Source organism: Osmerus mordax, chromosome 25, assembly GCF_038355195.1.
Source record: "Osmerus mordax isolate fOsmMor3 chromosome 25, fOsmMor3.pri, whole genome shotgun sequence".
Lineage (NCBI taxonomy): Eukaryota > Metazoa > Chordata > Actinopteri > Osmeriformes > Osmeridae > Osmerus > Osmerus mordax.
Window position 1 is genome coordinate 4,805,578 of NC_090074.1, and position 21,501 is coordinate 4,827,078.

The 21,501-nt window shown below is 53.6% G+C and overlaps 1 protein-coding gene across 1 annotated transcript in view; it reads left to right on the top strand.

The window, feature by feature from the left end:
• Positions 1-1,608: 1,608 nt before the first annotated feature.
• The window catches only part of nrip1b (nuclear receptor interacting protein 1b), a 29,076-nt gene continuing 9,183 nt past the window's right edge, over positions 1,609-21,501 (top strand). The window contains exon 1 of the mRNA XM_067229235.1: positions 1,609-1,819. The gene's annotated coding sequence lies outside the window, so the exon portion shown is untranslated. The remainder of the gene's footprint in view (positions 1,820-21,501) is intronic.

Here is a 21,501-nt window from a genome sequence, read left to right on the forward strand (position 1 = left end):
TTGTTTGGTTGTTTTCATACCCTTCCCTTAACTTTAAATTTGGTTGAACTTGTGAATTCTCTACAAATATAAAATACACATTATTTGTAGACTTTTTACATCTTGTATGTTTACCCTACTATTTCCATGGTAGTCTAAGGCAATGCTGGGTGTTAACAAGATTCCTGTAAAACAAGTGTCCTGTAAAACAGAGTGCATTTACAGATCGCTTTTAAACGCTTGTTAACCTGCCCTCTTAAATGTGTCATTCTTTCTTGGCTTTTTTTTGGCTTTTTGCCTGTCCCACTTTTCAATTAGTTGTTCCCTCTCTAGTTCAAATGTTCCTCATAAACCATCACGTTTGGTTACCAGACTGCATTTTGTGTGTGATCTTTTCCAAAGTGACTGTGCTACACTTAGAATTCTTAGTACCCCACAACAACAGCCACAGGCTGTCCTTGCCTGAGGGCAAAGGTTGAAGTTCCATGAACCACATTTCTGTGAAAAGCGCGGGGGGCAAAGGTCATGGAGTTCTGGTGGAGGGAGGAATGAAAGGGAGGATATTGTATCTCCATTCATGTGGCACTTAAGGTCAAGGTTCAAAGATTAAAGGTCATTTGAGTTCAAAGGTTATAAGGGGAGATACCGTTTAAATTGCTGAGCCAGTTTGCTCCCTTAACCCTCATACGGATCCCTGTAGACTACTTCAAAATATGTAAGAAGAATCAACAAATCTATTTAAAAAAAGATGACTGCATTTCTTATGCAAGAAAAAGTTAGGCAAGAAAAAGTTAATTTACAAACAGAGTGAATGTTTATGAAAGTCAATTTGACCTGAACTTTGGTAAGTGCCCAACATACGAACCCTTAAATGTATTGCAAATGCAAATTGACGGGAAGACAATTACCTCGTAAAGTGCGTATTCATTCACCTTGAGTGACACATTGCGTGTCATTTCTGTTTATAATGTGATGACTATGAAGTAGATTACTGTTTAACTATAGGTTACATTAGCCTTTGGTTTAGGAGTGCCCTTCTGACCCATAACATGACATGATGTTATAATGTAGAAAGTGGAGCCATAGAGAGGGTGTGAACTTAGAAATAAATAAATAACAAGTTGAGAATGAAAGATTGGTAAAAACGCGTTGTGTTTTGTACTAATGTTTCCCAGCTCTGTTCGGGCATTTTGTTCTATGTTGCCCTTAAAAGACTAGGGAATTTCTTGATATCAGAGATTCTAACTATATTCCAGATAAATAAGAAGGCTGAATTCAGAACCAGAACACCAAATAATGAATGGAGAAAAACACAGGGCCTAAAAATTGCAGCAAAGATTTTTATTTTGGGCCTTTTAGGCAAAATTATCCTGTTTTCCACCGGATAATTGTTTGTTAATTATTTATTGTAAGGTCTAAAACTACTCAAAGATTAAATAGTGAATTGTTGTACGGTTATTTCGATGTGTAATAACAAATGCAGACAGTGTAATAACATACGAACAGAGGCTGATACAGCCACTGCTCCTTTAAGGGTGGTGTCAGCGAGCGACAGAGAGGAGGAGTGTCGCTTCTGCTGAGTTCTCGAGAGCAAGGGGATTCCGAGAATAAACAATTCCGTCAGACTCGACTACAGGACGCGGAGCTTGATCGGTTCGATCAAAACCCAAAACGTTTTGGAATAAATCTTACATTTGATATAGGCGACATCTATAATGTGTAGCGCACGTTAGACTATAAGACCTTTTCATTGAGACTAAGCCGAAGAGGATTGCCTCCTGTCGATGATGCGCCTATTCGTTTGACCGGGGTCTGCTGTTTCTCTGGCAAAACGAAGCAGGTACGTGCCGAGGGAAACAATACAGAATAGCCAGTGAAATGATTACGAGTCTGTAAAATTGGAGAGGGCACTAGTGTTGTGTTTGTATTGGGTTTTACATGTTTTGACCATGTTTTTCGAGGATTGAATAACATGTTTGTGTCTCGAAACGAATCTCTGGGCGCATAGGCTACGGGTGTAATAGCGGTGTGAAAACGCTGCGTAAAGAAGTCGGAATAAATCACCCTGTGCTGTGGTAGTGTCGTTTCCATTTTGTTAAATGGCTTCAACCATACATTAGTCAGTTTGAGAACCGTTTCCCGACCTAAAATACGCATTACATTTAACGTTTGCATTTTGACCAAACAGCGAGATGTTTGAAGCCAGAATCAAATATCTGCATGTTTGTGTTCGGTACTTTGTCACTCAATTGGCATTATTCTTCGATATGTTCATAGAAATGTGTCAGTTGTATCAGTGTTGCTGTTGCACAGCATTTGCTACCAGGACACCGGCGCTAATTTGGAATTAATATCACACAGGCTACTGTTTGTGGCCCTTAGTATGTCCCCATAACCTGCAGTAGGAAAACCCTTTACTGTAAATAACATAAAGTAGCTGTCATCAGCACACTAAGAGTATAATGTAATGAGCTCGTATAGTCCTAAGTAAGCCAAATATGCTTTTATTTCAACAACCCATGGTTGTCATGGTTAAGTACCATGATGTGGTATTAACTTGACTGTAAGGGCCTATCAATGCAACACACGACATTCATGTTTAGCCATATTTAAGCCAAATGATGAACCTTCTGTAGGCTATCTGAGTCCTTCTTGTCAAATGTTGTTATGCTTATTTACTTAACTTGAACCATGTATGGCATTGTTGGCCAATTGTTCAATTGTCAGAAGTTTGTATGAAGAAATTGTAAGCACTGTCGACATGCAGTTGACTAGTTCCTCTTCACGATGAATGCTGCCAGTCTGTTTTAAATGAAGTTTGTTTATTTATACTATGAGATGCTTGATTGGCATCTTGGATGTTTGGTTTTATTACAATATCCAGGTTGTAGCAGAGGACAAAGGCGAGAGGTAAGCTGAATGTTTGTTTCTTGTTTGGAATGGTTCGTTGCTCCATGTGGCCTTGGGGTTAGGGAGGAGCCAGAGGTCAGGGGCTGAAGGTTGGGGGGGAGTTCCAGAGAGAGCACAGCCCCACTGTTAGTTCAGTTGGGCTGTGCCAGGCTGGAAAAACGTAGTAATAACAACCTATTCACCTTTCAAGATTTGAAAAACATCAGCACTTTTTGTTTATATACGAGGCTACTTAGCCTGGACGTTTTGTTGAGTAGAACTGCAAACTTGTAGAGAAAGTCAAACTTTCTTTCTTACTTTGGAAAAGTGTATAAATACTCTCCAGTGTCTGGGGGAGTCTGTCTTTTAGCTTAGTCTTTTGTTGGGCGTTTAAGCTGCTTAATTATTTGACCTGAACTCACAGGATGTATAAGGTAGCTGAATGTGTCCTCTGCTACCTAGCGAAAACCTCCACATGTGGTTAGAACCTTAGCTCCTCGGTAACCTTGTACAGTATGCTAAGCTAGCATGTAGTTGCCAGCTAGTCTAACCCCATTGAGCTGCTGTAGAGGATGAAAGAACTTGTTGTGTCTGAGCCATCTGCTGTTGACACCAAAGAGGGATGTGGAGTACTCGGCTACGACAGAGCGGGTCAGATGATATTCAAATGGGCAAATGCAAATGACGTTAGGCCCCGCTGTATGGTCCCCATTGCAAGACCGGACTTTGAGCTCTAACTCCCGTGGCCAGGTGACGGTTCTTCAGGAGAACAAATCCATCTGCCTCAATTATCCCAGTTAGTAGATAAAGACTGACACGAAATAGCCACAGCTTGAATATACGGTTGGGAGCTTGCCCAGGATTCGCAGTGTATGTGAGGCTGGAGTGTACATGTCAGCGTGTGTGTGTGCTTGTGTTCCTGTGCGCGCGTGTGTGTGTGTGTTCTTTTTTGGTGGATGCTGAGGCACTGGAACAAGCTAACTGTGTTTTGGATTTCACTCAGTCTCATGTGTCGGGACAGTGTAAGGTCATTTGTCAACAATCGGCATACTGTAAACTAGAGGATATGACAGGTGTCATGGCTCGGTTCATCATAGCTTTGTGAAAGTGTGGTGGGAGTCAAGTATTTGATGGCTGTTGTCAACCCCCAAAATAGTTTGATACATAAAACCTTTTTGCGATGCATTTGCAGTTTCTTTGGATACTACAGTCCGTAGCTTCTTCGGTGGCAATTTTTCTTATTTGGCAGAGACCATGTTATTTGTGTCGAAAAAGCAACACTTTGTGTTTGAAAAAAAGAACGAAGAATTAGCCGACTACATTGTCGCGTAGAGGGCCGTCACTCATGCTCTGGTATCTTCCATCTGGACGAGAGCGGGAAGGAGCTAAGGTCGTCGGGACACATTGTGATGAAGGGGCAGGAGCAGCTGAATGCGTCTCCCCTGCCCCGTCATCAGCGGGCTGGGATTGACGAAATGGAGGCATGAAAGATGGAGGCCTCGCAGCCCCCCCGAGGTAGACCGGGGGCCCGTCGAACCACCCCCCCACACACACACACACACACACACACACACACCTTCACCCACCCCCACCTCCCTCACCCCCTCGCCGTGGCGCAATGGCGGGCCTCTCAATTATCGCCACCGATTGATCGCCCCCCCTCCCCGGATTGAGATTGCGGTAAATTATTTAGACCTGAGGTGAAATCACTCAGAAAGTCAACCCACGGGAAAAAGAAAGAAAGAGAGAGAGAGAGCGCGCGCGGCGCGAGAGAGATTGCGGGTCAGATAAACGAAGCATGTCGCCCACGCCGAGCACCGGCCCGTTTCGACAACAGCAGCTGTGGAAGCTAGCTGTGCCGATCGATGGAGCGGAGCGGGGCGAGAGCGCGCCGCGTTTATACAGCCCTGGCCCCTCGCTACACCGGCCTCCGCCCAGTACACCACCACTGTGGCCCTCACCCGCCCCTTTTGATGGTCTCAACCAAAGGCCAAACCCTTCCTCCGAGGCACCACCGAACCTTCAAGGCTCGATGTGAGTAGAGCTCGTCTCTCCGGATAGCCCGGCCTGCCCCTGGGTCTCGACACAGAAGCACAGCGGAGGAGACTGGCTCCTCGTCTTCTCTCGCTTCCTTCTCCCGAGAGCAGAGATGGTGGCCCCAGGTGGGGGGGGGTTTAGGAGCGCCCCTACAGGGGGCTCCGAGGGCCCCTGCGGTCTGACCGGGGGAAGGGTCTTGGCTGGGTTCTCGTCTGGGGTAACCCTGGGCAACAGCGGGGACCGGAAGTACTCATCCGCACGGCCTTTGAATCCCACCCGGCGGCTTGACGTCATCATCACGTTCCGTGAGCTGGCGTCGCGTTTCCATCAGGTGTCAGGTGGCTGAGCGGTTAGGGAACCGGGCTAGTAATCAGAAGGTTGCCAGTTCGATTTCCCGGCCATGCAAAAGGACGTTGTGTCCTTGGGCAAGGCACTTCGCCCTACTTGCCTCGGGGGATTGTCCCTGTACTTACTGTAAGTCGCTCTGGATAAGAGCGTCTGCTAAATGACTAAATGTAAATGTAGATCCCGTGATGTTCGGGAGTCTGAAACCTGTCTCTCTCGCTCTCTCTCTCTCGTTGATGTCGGCGTGGGCGCGCACGGCCTTCGACGCCTCGTTCGAAGGAAGTTGGAGACAAACTGTTTGTTTGTGCGTACGTGCACTGGTCGAAGTGTCCTAATCACCAGAGCACCAAGGCTGTGGGTTAGGACAACAGGTCACCAAGTCCAATTAGCATGTCTGAAACGGCGGTGGGATTTCTCTGGGAGGGACTAAGGTGGGACCGTTACCCAACGGTGCCTTATGTTACCTAGGTGACGCGAGGGCGAGTGCGGCGGAGGAGCCGGGGGCTAAGTGAAAGTGCCACTCATTCCTGACGAGTCCCCGGCCCCGGTGAAGGTTAGCGGTTTGTCTTTGTAAGCTGAGGGATTGATGCATGAGCCTGTCTGGCGGAGAATTCAAAGTCCAAGGCCGTCGCAGGCGGCGGCTCTGCTCTCCCCCTCTCCTGAACTCCCTTCCCTGCCTCCTCCCCCCCCACCCCCCCCACCCCCCCAGCCTATCACAGGGCCCCGTCCTTCCCAACTTCTTAGCAGTCCGTCCTTTTGGAAACCTTGAGCAGACCGGGCAAGGACAACGCGTCTGGCGCAGTAAGCCCGAGCAGGGGGGGGGGGGGGGGGGGGGGGAGGGGGGGCCTTTACGTAACGCCTCCGCTTGAAACATGGGCGTGTGACTTCCCTGACACGGAGCAGTGCAGAGCTGCACGGCACAGTGGCACTGAGCACACGCACCCCCCCCAACCCCCACCTCCTCCTCCTTGCCCGGGCTGTGGGGGGTGGGGGGGGTGGGGTGGGGGGCAGCAGAGAGATCCCGGCAACTTAATTATATCTTTCTCTTTTTAAAAGCTTTCGTTTGAAATTAAATTTTCCTCAGGCAATTAGCTAAAGAGGAGTTTTCAGAATTTATGAATGAATGATGGATATATTGCACGGGAAGACAAGATTGAAGGGGGGGGCGGGTGCATATGCTATATGTGCCGTTGGATTGTGCCGGCCAGATTTCTATATCCCCCCCTCGAAGGGTCGCGTTCGGGGGGGGGGGGGGGGGGGGGGGGGATTGAAGCGGCGCAAAAAAAACTTTGGCCCTCACAGTTACTCCCAATACCTGACCAGGAACATTGGGAGATGCTGTTCGTGCGGGTCGGTTGTTATGTGGATTAGTGTTATTGTACGGGCATGCACACACCCACATGTATACAACTAGACCTCCTTGTTTGAATCTGTTGGCTGACTGACTGGAGAGGGGGGGGGGGGGGGGTGGGTAGGGGGGGGAAAGTAGCTCCAAGTTCAAAGTGACTGTTTGTGGTGGGGGAGCTGGGGTTTCCTTGCACCCCCCCCCCCCCCTTACCCTTTTAGTCAACACAGCCTTCTAGTGTTCAGGAAAGAAGAACCTAAAACGTGTTGTGTGTAACCCCCTCCCCCCCCCCCCCTCCCTTTCAACTCCGCTGTCAGCCTCGACTGTAACTGTCCCGTGTTTTTTTTTTGTTTGCTTTGTTTTTATCTTATTTTTGGATCATCTATCCGTTTTATTACTTTTAGTAGTGATGAGCTGAGCTGTTGCCGGGAAACAAGGGGGACCTTGTGCTGGTGGCAGGAGAGAACAGATACTGCTCTGGTGAGGGGGTAGTTTGTGGAGAGAGATCGACTTCACACTGCTATCCTGCTATCCGCTAGGCCATTTTGTGGCTTGCGTGTTTTGTAATATCTGGCAGTTATCTGCCTTCCTTCTCCAAAAAAAAGCAAACGACCACTAAAGGAGAAGTTGCATTATTGGAATTGGTCAAACCTTTCACATGAAGTATGTTGACCTTCCTGTGGATTGGGAGATTTCCGGGGCCCGTTCCTCTTTTTTTCCGCGTCTTTCTATGCTGTCACCTTGAATGAATCTGCGGCGGGGCATCTCGTTCCTGTCCCGACGTCCATTAGCGGACGAGACCAGTGAGGTCACAGTGGATCCCGATGAGCGCTTGGTAAACACTCGGAGAGTTGTGGAAAAGGGGGGGGGGGCTTTCTCCGAAGGCTGTTATGAGACACCCAATCAAGGCCAGAGCCACAGAGGGAGGAGGGGGGGAGAGAGAGAGAGAGAGAGAGAGAGAGAGAGGAGAGAGAGAGAGAGAGAGAGAGAGAGAGAGAGAGAGGAGAGAGAGAGAGAGAGAGAGCATGGGTGAGCATGGGTGATGACTGCAGGCAGCTCTATGACCTATTACTTAGGGAAAATGGACTGGTGACCAGAAGATTGCTGGCTCATGCTCTCCTCCTCCTCTGCCCTTGAGCAAAGGCAATTAACCTGGATTTCTCCAGTAAATATCCAAGCCGTACAAACGAAAAAAGGAAAGGAAAAAAAAAAGATGTGCGAGACTGATAACCATGTAAGTGACTTTGACTAAAAAGTGCCCACTAAGCAGAGAGATTAATGTTGTTAATAGAATCACTGCCAGTGTTTTTCACTGTCAGTCCGCCTGGGCCTAACGCAGATGAGGAGTGGAACGCTACCTCTCTCTATCTCTCTTGTCTCTCGCTCTCTCCGTGTATGTCTCTCTCCCTCTCTCTCCCTATCTCTCTCTCTGTGTGTGTGTGTGTGTGTGTGTCTCTCTCTCTCTCTCTCTCTCTCTCTCTCTCTCTCTCTCTCTCTCTCTCTCTCTCTCTCTCTCTCTCTCTCTCTCTCTCTCTCTCTCTCTCTCTCTCTGTGTGTATGTCTCTCTCTAACCCCCTTTGGCATTAAGACCAAAGCCACGACCTTGACCTGATTGCTGAGGAGGCTTTTTAAGTAACTCTCCAGAAGGAGATCCAATCATGTGACACCCATCACCTCGCCTCACCCTCAATCACCCCCCCCCCCCCCCACACACACACACACACCCTCCCGGCCAAGTCCTTATGTGACTGTGAGAGGGATAGGGGGGGATGGGGGGGGCGGAGAGGGGGGGGGGGGGCGTAGCCATGATGCTGTTGTCTGATTGGGCAATCAGCCCCAAGGTTAAAGGGCGCGGAGGGTCGTGTCAGAGAGCAGGGGGGCTGACTCCTGCTGGTAGCCCTGGGGGCCGAGCAACAGGCCACGGGGGCCCGCCTCCAGCGGGCACGGCTAGCCGCCGTGCAGTCATCGTCTCAGCTCTCAATCACTGATAACAGCATGTGTCACTGGAAGGTCAGTTCATGACCAGAGTGATTCATGTCCAGAGCGGGCTGGGCGGGCTAGGATTCATGTTGTTGCAGTTGCCTTGAGTCAGTGGCCAACAGCTGCCCTCTCTCTCTCTCTCTCTCTCTCTCTCTCGCTTTAAAACCTCTCTCTGTCTCCCTCCCTCTCTCTCTGACTCTCCCCCTCGCTCCCTCCCTCCCTCTCTTTCTTTAGAAGCAGTTTGGTTTTCTGAGTATTCGTCTCCAGGCCGGGTCGGTACTTTCTGCTCCTGCGATTTGTTTACCACGTGTGTTCACGTCAATAAGGAACCCGACCCCCCGTGTTAACACCACGTTAACACGGCCCAGTGAAACACCAAGGGACTTCCACGAAGCGTGCGGCGATACGTTAGGCTAGCGTCTCCCGATTTCCCCCCCGCGCGTCCATATTCCCCTTTTCTCTCTTATCTGTCTCTCTTTTTCCCCCCCCCTCTGCTCTACAACTCCAGCGTATGTAGGACAGGCGAGTCGATCGAAGGTTCGAACTAGGATCAGATGTTGTTTTGCGCTTGTGAGCTGAAGGCGTTCATGGCACAATGGGATGAATGTTCCGGTTAAAAATAGAAAAAGAGAACTGCACGGCTTTTCACAAGATTCCCAGATTAGGTATGTGATAGCATTGATGCCACGGTATTCAAAAGTCTCCTTTTTTTTCTCCAACCGGGTTGGCCTGAAGCCAAGGCATATTCTGGGATGTTTACATGCAGAGGGCTTGGCGTGAGGGTGGCGGGGCCCCACAACTCGGATTAATCTGTTTGCCTGATGTGTCAAGGGTTCAGCATTAGCAGCAGTATGTGGCTTGTGTAACTGTGTTTACCTGTCAGGGAATGGGGCTGGGGCACCACAGGGCCGGGTGTTTAAGGATTTCCAGCCTGCCAACCAGGATCGCTAGCAGGTAAAAGGAGGGATGGACGCTAGACGCAAAGCCGCCGTAAACCTGTGGCATCTCCAGGCTTGTGTAACCGTGTTGTTGACTCAGGAGCTGGCACCGAAGCCAGACGCTGGAAGGTTTAACCCGGGCCTTTTTTTTTTTCTCTAACCCCCCCCCCCCCCCCCTCCGTAAGCCACCTGCCCTCCCATTCAGCGCTGACCTTGGTGGTTAGGAGGAGCCAGGGTCTGACCTACATACACCCCCAAACAAGTTTACGCCGCTCCACTTGGCCTTTATGCTGGAGAGCTCCACCGACCGCAGCCAGATAAAGAGAGATCTGACACCAATACAGACACCGATGAAAAAGGGCTGCTTCCCCCCCAGCCAGCGCCGTTTTCCCCCCTCTCCCTGTACAAACGAAGAAGGGCGTATTTTTGGGTTTGTTGTCGGTTTTTGTGGCTGAGGGTCCGCCATGTTGATTTTTTTGTCGGGAGTCCGGGGCTGGCAGCGGGAGAAAGTAGAGCAGTGGGCTTCGTGGCTGTGTCTCCGAGGCACCATCGGGTCTGTGCTTCAGTGGGTCAACGCTGACACGCAGGGGCTTAGCGCTCGCCGCTCGCCCGTGCAGCGCTGGGTCAACCGCGGCTCTGCTTTTAGAAGCGGAATGGCAGGCGACCCAGCTAATGCCATTGAAAAACGGCATGCGAACCGCCGTGACCTAGCTAGCGATTTAGCCCGCAAGCGCCTTGGCATCGCCGTGACCGTAGGGATGTTAAGGCACAGCAACGGGTGATGGCGAACCTGCCCGGAACTGGCGCATCTCTAATGGTGCACGTCAAACTGCTTCCTGGGTAAAGAGATGGCTGCTTGAGGTCTCTATCAATGTGGATGTTCGTTGAGGACCAGGGGCGACGTTTAGGCAAGGATCGACAAAACCAGCGCCATGATTAAGTGCAGCTTAATGAGGTTGGGATTTGCGGGACGGTTTGTCTTCGCACAAGTTCATCGAGATGTGAGGAGCTGTCCTGACATTCAAAGTAGGAGTGTCACGCAGTCTGACTCATCTACCCCTGAAAATCCGAGCCTTGAAACTCGAAATAATTATTCCAGTCAGATAGCAGTATTGTTTTGTTTTTTTACCTTTCATGGGTGTTACATGAGGGTACGAAAACCTTTCGTGCATATTTAAAGGAGGCAAAGGGGTCGCGTTTAGCATCCGGAGTAACTGATGAGGTAATGTTCACCTCGAGGGAGAGAGGGCCCGGGGAGGGAGGGGCGTTTGACCCCGGGGAGCGGCTGTTAAACGAAGGCGTGGGAGGATTCGTACTGTACATACAGGCCAGCTGATAAGGGCCACTCGTATCTGAAAGGCCAAGGGATGGAGCCTCGTCTCCCAAAAGGCCTTCTCCCTTTGTCTCTCCACCCCCCCTCCCTTTGTCTCTCCACCCCCCCTCTCTCCCCCCACCCTCTCTCTCTCTCTCTCCTCCACCCCCCTCTTTCTTTCTTTCTCCCCGTCTCCCTCAATCATACTCGGCAGAAGTCCTCCTTACAACGATCTCTGGGAGGGAGGGAGGGAGGAGGGGAGGGAGGGAGGAAGGGGGGGATGGGGGGTAAGTGGGTCAGGGCGACCTATTTTTTCCCACAGTTCACGGAGGCAGAGGGTGGCGGAGTTCTCGTCGGTTAGACGAGGAGCCGGGGCCCCTGTCGCGAGACGCAGCCACTCAGAACTGGGTCAGCGGCAGAGGCTTCGTCTTGTAAACGGCTTGTCATACCGGGGGGGGGGGAAGAGAAAAAGGCTGCAAACGAACCATAGATTATACGCCCCAAGCTGTGCAGCGAGGTCTCTCTCGCTCCCCTGGCCACACTGGCAACGTCGCACGCACGCACACGCCCACGCCGCTCACACGCTGTCTCTCTGACGCACGCGCGCGCTCTCTCTCTCCTCTTGAAACGCGCACGCGCGCACACGCGCCCCTACAGTAGCACAGCGGCCTCTGAAGTACTGCCACCGCATATAAGCTCCTCTGTTCGCTGCTCAGACTCCAGTAATAGCGTTTGATTACTGCAGTCAGAGCCAAGGCAGGCAGGCTCCAGAAGAAACAGCCTTCACACTCTCTCTCTCTCTCTCTCTCTCTCTCTCTCTCTCTCTCTCTCTCTCTCTCTCTCTCTCTCTGACCTAAGGTTGTTAGGCTCTAAATAGCAGCCATTTTCTCCTAGATTTCCTCCCCTGAATTGAGGTCACGTTATTTACAGTTGTCCAAGTTCAACGGTAGTTCAGGGAAGGGTGATGTGGAGAAACATATATGTGTACTGGCTCACCGTTTGACCAATGGCCAAACATACTGGGCTAGCTTGTTACGTAATTTGTTCGTTTTTGTTTTGTTCGTTGCCAAGGCGAGCTAGCTATGGTTCTGACATAAAACAATTTCCCTAGATCATTTGCAGATCGCATCGCCGAATCCCACATTTTGGCACGCCATTCATAGCCCCCACTGGATGCATGCGCGCCGCTTGTAACCCACCATCTGATAGCACCGTCTTCTGGTGCAAGGCAACCCCCCATCTCAGTTGCGCCCACGCTAAATTAAGACGGCCATTGATGTTATGTGAGATTGACTAGTTAGCAACTCGGCGCGCATGCTGATTTCTGTCACATCCCCATTAAGCTCGGAAGGAAAAGACACCGCAGACATCTCGGAATGGATTGATTCCAGTTTAAATACGAGGGGTTCACTTTTCCTTCTCTTATCCTCTGCCGCCCCCGAGTGCCTCTCAACAAAACAAAAGCGGAATAAGAGCAGGGTTTTTCTCTTCTCTGCCGAAAATAATTGACGGAGTCTGTCTGAAGCTGGGGCCTTGAACTGCAAACCAGGGGCTTAGCTTCGTACGGTCTCCTTTTGTGGAGCTGTTGAGTTTAGCCGACGTCCCCTCACGCTCAGATTTCACTATGTGGAACACATCTGCTTGTAATGAATCTTTTAAGCATTGTGATTGTTCAGAACAACCCAAATCTGCCGTCGGGCTATACTGTGATGTTGTCAATAGGCCCGCTTGTCTGTGAGATCTCAGACGACACCCGAATCACGTGAATCCACCTCGTTTCGATGCAGGATTATCACGGAAACCACACGAAAGTTTGTCTCAAGCGGTGGTACATAATGGCAACACGATTGTTGAAACCAATAATCAGGGTGCCCTACTACCGATGATAACAGTCTATCCTTGAGGTGGGGGGGGGGGGAAGTCGAGCATACATGGATGGTGTAGGATTAGCATCAGGGCTGGTCAGCTGACAGTGTCTCGTGGCCCCTTCTACAGACCTGTCTCGTGGTATATTAGCCGTAGCCCTTTCTCCGTGTGAAAGCCCCTTACGCTAATTGAGCGTCTGTGTCCCATGTCCTCAAAACAAAAGTCTCTCGACGCACGTATGCACACTTGTGTCTGCGCGGGGCGTGTGTGTGTGTGTGTTAGAGAGGCGTGCTGTGTTGGTGCAACCGGTCAGGACCACAGTGGCTCTCTCGGGCCAGGGCGGTGTTGTGGTGGAGGGCAGGGTGGGGTGGGGTGAGGGGGGGGTGGTGGTGGGGGAGATGGGAGGGGGGCTGCCCGCCTGCCTGCCCGCCTGCCTGCCACGGTGCCTACGGCAGATGGTTTCCAGCCGGCCTGCGGATGACATGTGATAACATTACCGTCAAGAAAGGTCAGCCCATGAAGGGAGCAGCGGGGGGGGGGGGGGGGGGGGGGGGGGGGGGGAGGGGGAGGGGAGGGCAAGACCTGTCTCTCTCTCTATCTCCACACACGCACCCTCGCAAAGCATGCCCTCGCAAACACACACACGTACGCACACGCACTACCAAGAAGTGCCTGTCATGTGAGAAGCAGTGACACTGCAAGACTACCCACACGCACAGACACACACACACATACACATACACACACACACAGACACACACACACACACACACACACACATACATACACACACACACACAGAAGTGTATATGATAGATATATAGATATATGTTTTCATTCTACTCATTCATTTGTGTCGAACTGAATGTTTTGAACCGGCGTGCTGTTCCTGCAGTGCAAATATTAGCCCTGTTTCCTGAAGCTCGGAGGCGAGCAACTACCAGTAACCAGGAGCACGTCAACAGTATTTGCATGTCGGTGTGTCGTACGGCCTCAGCTCTCATTACCAAGGCAACAGTATTGATGAAAGGGTACGGCCTCACAGGGAGAGAGGGTGGACCCGTGGGCCGGTCAACCATCCATAAGTCGCCGTGGGCCATTTTTCTCATGACCCAGCGTTCCACCGAACACGGGGGGTCCTCCCTTTTCCAGGTCGGCCCTCCACTTCTGCGCCGAAACCGGCTTGGAGAAACCAGGCCTTCTGACCGAACCAACATGGGGGGGGGGTGTTTGTGTGGTTTGTGGGGGACCTCTTATCTTGCCCAGAGCTTGGGGAGGAGAAGGAGGAGGCAAGTGGGGGTTTTGCCCTCGACGTAAACAACCGCCGCGGGGTGGCCCAGGCACGGGCTCGGCCGCGGCGCTGGTGTGCTCCGAAACGCTCCTGAAATGGCATGGAGGGGGGGAGGCTCCGGCGAGCTGGAGAGGTTTAAAAAATACATCCACGTGGCCGGGGTCGGACAATTTGAAATGCCGTCTCTATCTTTGGTCCGATGGGGAGGTTAAAGATACAGCATCCTGATAAATCTCTCCCACGGGGGCGACAGATAAGAGTGGCACAGATTGAAATAAAAAAAAAAGAACAGGGGGGGGGGGAGAGTGGGAGACAGAGAGAGGAGGAGGGGGAGAGAGAGAGGCAGAGAGAGAGAGAGAAGGGGAGAGGAGAGGGGAGATGAGAGATAGCGAGGGGCGGAGAGAGTAGGGGAGCAAAACGGAGGGGAGGGAGGGAGGTAGAGAAGAGAGAGAGAGAAGGAGGCGGCAGAGTGGGCGGGGGGGGGGGGGGAGAGAGGAGATGTGAGATGTCTATCAGGCGGTGTGAAGTTTTTTGTTTGCAGATCCAGTTCAAGGACGCCCGCAGGCGAGGTAGTTCTTGCGTGCCAGTGATGCCGCTCAAGGTCATATGAGCCAGCCCTGTGACATTAAACAGGGAACAGGGGGGGGGGAGATATCACCCTCTACCACCCCTACCCCTTCTACCCCTCTCCCCCTCTCCTCTCCCGGAGAACTGAGTTACAAGGGGAAAGCAACCTTTAACAACCAGGCATCTTCTTCCCCCACGAGCTAAGCCTGACATCAAGGTTCAAAGTGTGTGTGTGTGTGGGGGGGGGGGTTGAGAGCCGGGGAGGATGTTTAGGGGCCGTTATGGAGGGCGTTGCGTGTCTTTTCCACAGAGCAAAGAGATGCAAGGTGAACTGCTTTGTAGGTGTGTGTGTGTGTCTGTGTGTGTGTGTGTGTGTGTGTGTGTGAGTGTGTGTGTGAATCAAGAAAAAAAAACAGTAAACAAAAAGAAAACATTGGTCAGTGAAAGTTTTCAAAGAGACACCAGTCTCACAATGGCCTCCGAACTCCGAACAATCGAGAAGCTCACGAGGAGAGTTGACACCTGTGGAAGTGCAGTTCAACCACTCCCCCCCACCTCCACCGCCCCCCCTCCGGAAGGAGAGAGCCGCAGATGGTCAGTAACGACATCCTCCCAGTCCGTTTCCGAACATACTTTCTTCTCAGACAGGATTTACCGGCTAAGTGTTCCGTGCTTCTCTGACGCAACCCGTTTAACCACTAACACCTCAAAGCTGATTTGAAGCTCCGGTGACCTTTGACTCATTCGCCAAAGAGCTTAGAGAGAAAAGGGGGGGAACGCACTTGGTCTTCCAGAAGGGATACAGAACCCCCCCCCCCCCACACACACACCTCACCATCTCACCTGTCCCCTCATCTAGCTGGCGTACGCATTCAGAGTCCCTCCTTTTTGATTAAAGGCGAAAGCATTTAGACTAAACAATCAATAAGCGCAGTCGTGAGTCCGGATTCTCCCAGGCATAAATCTTCCCGGGGGCATGCAGTCCTCTCTGTGCGTTTTTGCTGATTAGTTTTCCCATTACTCAAAACAGATGTGTTTTGGAGATGACGAATGATCCAATTAGTGGATATTTGTCACCCATTTGATATCCGCAGGAGACTGGAGACCAGGGGAGAGAGGGGCCCTCGCTGCGGTGGCTCTTCCGGGCTCCACCCTGCTCTGCTTGCTCTTGGCTGGCCCCGCCCCGCAGAGCTGGCCTGGGTCCTGGCCGTTGTGTGGGTGTGCTCTGTAAACAGCCAGGGCTGCTTCCAGCCTTCCAGAAGGAGCCAGATCGAGACACTCGGCCATCTTGTCTTCCCTCCCCCCCCAAGCGCCTCTCCTCCGAACCGTCTCCCACGGCTCCAGGCTATGGATAAGATCGGCTGTTGTCGTCGAATAAGTTCCCGGTGTGGATGGGCCCCCCCCCCCCCCACTGGTTTTCATGGAGATCTTAAGCCTGAGGCAGTTAGCCCAGAGTCTCAGATCGTGGGGGGTGGGGGGGGATTTCCGTGTCACTAGCACCCCTGAACGTTCGCGAGATAGTTGATCGACGGCGCCGGAGTCACCGGCGTGGCCGCTGGACCCTTCGACGCGACCCCGCGCGCAGTCACGCCGCCCTGCCTCACCCCCGCGACCCCCCTCCCCTCACGCTCGACTCCGTCTGTGGATAGTGGGGCTGAATCTGCAGCCCTCTCTCTCCGCCTCTCCCTCTCTCTCCGCCTCTCCCTCTGTCTCCCTCCCCCGCCCCTGCTCTGCTCTCCTTCACTGTGCCTGCCGTGTGTGTGTGTCTGGTCTGTGTGTGTGTGTGTGACAGCTGCCTAATTGGGCATTCTCCCTCGTCGGGAGCGCCTGCCTCTCCTCTCTCCTCCAGCCCCGGCCGGGCCCGGTGGCTGGGCTGACGAATGGCAGCGGATTACAGATGAGGACACGGTGACCTGGCCGACCTTGCCGCGCAGCCGCGGGGTGAGGGAGGGAGGGGCGGGGCCCTGCAGAGGGGGAGGGAGGGAGGGGGAGGGAGGGCTTGAGCGGCATCGGGTCACTGGAGGATGAGGTCGCGGGAAGGTGGGGGAGGAGGAGGAGGGGGGGGGGGGGTGAGGAGGGGGGAAGAGGAGGGGGGGGGGGGGACTCTGCCAGGTGGCTGCGTGCGGGCGGATGACAAGAGTGTCACATGACAGTGGCCCCCGTGTCAGTGTGTCAAGGGCGCGGGCGCCCGTTGGCACGACCACTGCGGCATTTCAACGTTTTTTTTTTTTTCTCCCCCCCCCCCACCCTCCCATATTCATTCTTATTTATTTATCCAATCCGCCGGCTCCCTGTGGCCGTTCACAGGAGATATCTCCCTGTGTTCCCCCCTCGCTGTCTCTCAGTTCCGACAGCTCCCAGGCCTCCCTCACACCACGGGTCCTGAGTGTGGTGAATTTAAATTTTGAAGCCCCTCCCCCCGCACACACACATCCCCCCCGCTGTGTGTGTGAGACTGCCAAGGTGAGGTTGCGTCCTCTTGTTAAGAGCGATTAATGGCACTCGTTATGTACATAATGAAATATCCCTGCTGATGCATAGGGTTCGCTCTCTCTCTCGGTCTCTCTGTCTCTCTCTCCTCCCTCTCTCTGTCTCTCTCCCTCCCTCTCTCTGTCTCTCTCCCTCCCCCCCTCTCTCTGTCTCTCTCCCTCCCCCCCCTCTCTCTCCTCTCTCTCTATTTCTCGCTCCCCCCCCCCCCCCTATCTCTGCCCCATGACTGCGTGCGTGGGCATGTGTGTGTGTGTGTGTGTGTCTGCAGTGAAGCCGGCTGGCTGTACGTTTGATATGCTCCACCCCCCCCATTTCTAGCCCTGTCTCGAATTCAAATAAGTATGAATCAAGGTACTGTCAATTCTTGGCCCGGTTCATCCCCGTGTGGCACTGAATGCTCACCACAGCTCGCGCGGCGCGGCGCACAACATTTGCTGAGCGTTGGCGGCATCCCGAACATCACAGCAAAGAGCGTCTCTCCGTGGTTGCCAGTTTGACTGGGGGCGTGCATCTGATCTAATCTCGTTTGAAAGTTCCAAAACAAAAGGCACCACCACCCCCAACGCCGGAAGAAACAGAAGCGCATCGCAAGAATGCTCCCGCGCCAGCTTTCGCCGTGACCTCGTTGCGCGCGGTTCGTTCCGGAGGTTCGACGACCGCGTTCCGACGGGTTTTCGCTTTGACCTCGCGACGTGTTTTAGGAGGGCGCGCGTGTGCTCGTGGCCTCTATTCCCGCGCCTGACTCAAGCTGCGCGAGCTCTTAATCCCACGGCCCAGCGCACGTAGACCTGATTACTGGCAGCAGTTATCTGTGCGGCGGAGACAAACCATGCCTCCTTCTGCGTTTGGCCAGCTCTCGGCCGCAGAGGGAGGGGGGGGGGGTCAAGCCATGAGAAAGGCGAGGGAGGTGAAATACGGGGAGGGGGAGAGAGGAGAGAAAGGGGGGGGGGGGAAGAGGGACGGACAGAAGAAGAGAGAGAGAGAGAAGGGAGGCGGAGAAGACGACCGGCCTGATTAGTATTCAGGAGGAGCGCTCCCTGCCAGTAGAGCAAATTGATTACTGCACTTACCTGTATGAGCCTTCCCCAGCTAAGGATGACAAGGTAGGGGAGCGTGATGTGTGTCTGTGTTCGCCTCCGAGTCGGGGGTGAGGCGGAGCGGGTGCAGCGCGCCCTGCTTGGTGCTGCCTGGTACTGGCGCTGTAGCCCCCAAAAAAACGTGAGGTCTCTCTTCCAGAGATACCGGCTAGATACCTCAGCGGGCGTCTTCTCTCTCATCCCTCTCATCCTCCTCCGGAAAGAAAAAGACAAAGTGCCGTCTAGTTCCCTGCCTCTCTCTTCCCTCTTGGTCTCTCTCTGTCTCGGTCTCACTCCATCTCTGTCTCTCCACTGGGGCTTGCTACCCACATCTCCCGAAGCAGGCCTCAGAAGGTTCACTACAGACATTGTGGAAAACAAACCCAAAACCCATCCATCTTAACCCTGCCCCTGTCTCAAAAAGCCCCAGCCACGATTCCCTGCTCGCCTCACCTGGCCGGGGGTAGCTCGCAGGGCGCGGCTGGATGGGGCCAGCCAACCGGAGGGATTTAGACGTTGGTTTGGAGGCCTGGGTATCATGTTGTTGTTTGTTTTGACTCCTTCGCGGAGGGTTATCAGGGCGACGCACACAGAACCCCTGAGGGGAGGCCGGGGATTGTGGACGGTTCGCGTCCGACGTCAGCCTAGAGTCGGGGCCATGAGGGACTGGGGTTGTTGGCCAAATACCGTGGTTCACACAGGGGCCACGATCGGGCCAGTCAGACCAGGGCGTGGGCCTAATCCTGCTCAGGTGTCCTGAGATAGGCGCTGGCATGGGCCTGCTGCCCCCCTGCCAAACCGAATCGGTCCTGCCTGCGATTCCCCCCCCCCCAAAAGGTTAGGCATAATCGTTGTATCCTTAAAGCGGTTTAAGTTTGCTTATTGATTAAAGAGATTCTTTAATTGTGTATGTGAAGGCGACGGTATTCTTAGTTAAACCGCTGAGGGGCATGGGGCATGGCAACACAAACAATCTGACCCCCGCCCCCCCCGTGTCGCTTGGCGGTGCCCAAATTGGGCCCCGCCCCTGCCCCGCTCTCCTCCTCCGACCGAGCGGGCGGGCGGGCATTAGGATGATTGAAAAACTCCCGCAGAAGTAGGTCAATGGAGGCATTATGAATGGGGACGCGAGTGGAGAGACGTGCCTCCTCTTCCGCATCGCGGCCTGCCGATTCGTCCCGAGTCCTCCCCGAACGCTGCGCCCTCGTGCAGAGCCGACGCGACGACACCGGGATTCTGCTGACTCACCCAGGACGGTCGGCCTGGTCCCCTTTAGTCGGCCCCCGAAATGATTCATTTCGAGGAGCCCCAGGTATAGCCGGCTGGCTCCAAACAGACGGGAGGACTGTGCTGAGGGCGGCCTGCATCTACAGCCTCGTTAGCGGGGGCGGCTGGAGATGCCCGCTCGAGCCAGCTCTGCTCTCTTGCATCGTGGCCACGGGCCAATCTGACTGCTCTCTGGATCCACCAACCTGAACTAACCTCAGCCGAGCATCCACTAATGGAAAGTATGTGTGTGTGTGTGTCGCTTTGGGGACCACAGCAGCGCTCTGACGGACGATGTTGGCTTAAAATCGCCCCGGAGCCCAGTGGAAATGAACCTGCATGGATTGATTTCGTCCACGGCTCATTAGGAGAGGAATGCGCGCGTTTAATCGTCTCGCTCCTCTCCGGCCCACCTCGCAGGAAATGGCCCCCGCGGGCGGGTCCCCAAATGCCACCAAATATTTCCGCCGACACAAACATCGCGCTAGCCTGCTGGCCGTGTCACCCTGGGTCTGGCGGGGGTGGGAGGGGAAGGGAGGGCAGGGCCGAGCGGGGAAGGGGGGGGGGGGGGGGGGGAGTTCATTTGGTACGTCCCCCCCCTCCGCTCTCTGTTGGCTTTTCGAAATCCCTTCGATGACTCATCGGTGTGCATGGGTTCCTCCGTCAGCCCTCGGAACTCTCTGTGCCGGACGAGGGCAGGAGTTCAGCACCGGGTGAGGTGGGAGTCTCGAACGCGGACCCACAACACGGCTGTTTCCCCCTCACCCCTCCCTGACAGGGGCCCCCGCTGTTAGGTGGGAGGGCCGTCTGGACGGTGGTGACCAGAGCGGCTGGCTCCCGGCCCCGCCGTGTGTGGAGGGAGTGCAGCATTGTGGGATTCTGATATCACATTTCTTGTGGTGGGGGTGTGTTTGTGTGGGGGGGTGGGGGGGGGGGGGGGGTTGTGTATGTGCTCTCTGCATGACTCGTTTGGTCAATGCACCCTCCCAATTGGGTCAGAGTGCCCTAGTTTGCGCTGTGCGTGCGATGGCGTGCGTGCGCGCGTCCTGATTGACTTATCTCTTAAACATATTTCCCCGTCGCAGTCTCCCGCTGCTCGCGAGGCTGTTGTTCTGCCGTTCATCTCCCTCAAGGTGAGAGCGGGAGCCTTCTCGCTCCCCTCTCCTCCTCCGACCGACCGACCGACGTGTTAAGTTCACGCACGCCGGCTCTGAACAATTGCATTTGGCCAGGTAGCTCGCTTTTGGCAGTTTTTTTTTTTGTCGGGGGTTCTTATTTAATCATGTCAGGCCCCCATATTGAATTTACAAATGGCGCTTACTCCGCATGTGTAAGCAAGCTCACCCCCCCCCCCACCCATCCCCTCTCCACGCCCCCCCCCCCTCCCCCCCGCCCCACCCGGTGGGCGCGAGCAGTCGACTCGGAGGCAGATTACATCACGGATGTCCATAACAGTGTTCAGGCATCGCCTCTTCTTCTAAATTCCCTTAACCTTGACTCCCCTTTAAATGCGGGGAGCCCACATCTGCCAGCACAGTGTCAGACATTAGTGATACACGGCGCTCGGCGCGGCATTGTCACTTTTTATTAACGCCCGGAGCTTTTTTTTTCTCGCATCGGACACCAGCTGTTGCGTCAACTGGGAAAGACGGCGAGCGTGTGACCTTGACTTTAACTGCAGCTCCTGTGGCTCTCTTCCCTTCCCTCTCCTCCCCCGCCCCTCCCCGCCTCCCCGCCCACCCCCTCCCACCCCTTTCTAATTCTTTTGTTTTGACTCATACATTTTAAATGGCTTAAATGGTTACCATTCCTGACAATGAAGGTCATTTGGGAAGCCTCATTTTGAAGGCTGCGACTGGTGTGTGTGTGTGTGTGTGGGGGGGGGGGGGGGGTGTTTGGGACGGCGCGATTAATCGGCCATCCCACGTGGGGGGGTATCGAAGGTCACCTTTTTTGAGATCTAATCCCTGACATCTGCATCGGGTCCTATTCGCGCCAGGCTTTCTGGTAATTCCACAGAGGAAATGGCTGATAGTGCAGTGACCTTCCTGTTCCTGGTGTCTGAGAGGCAGTGAGAGACGGAGGAGAGAGGGAGGGAGGGAGGGTCGAGAGAGAGAGCT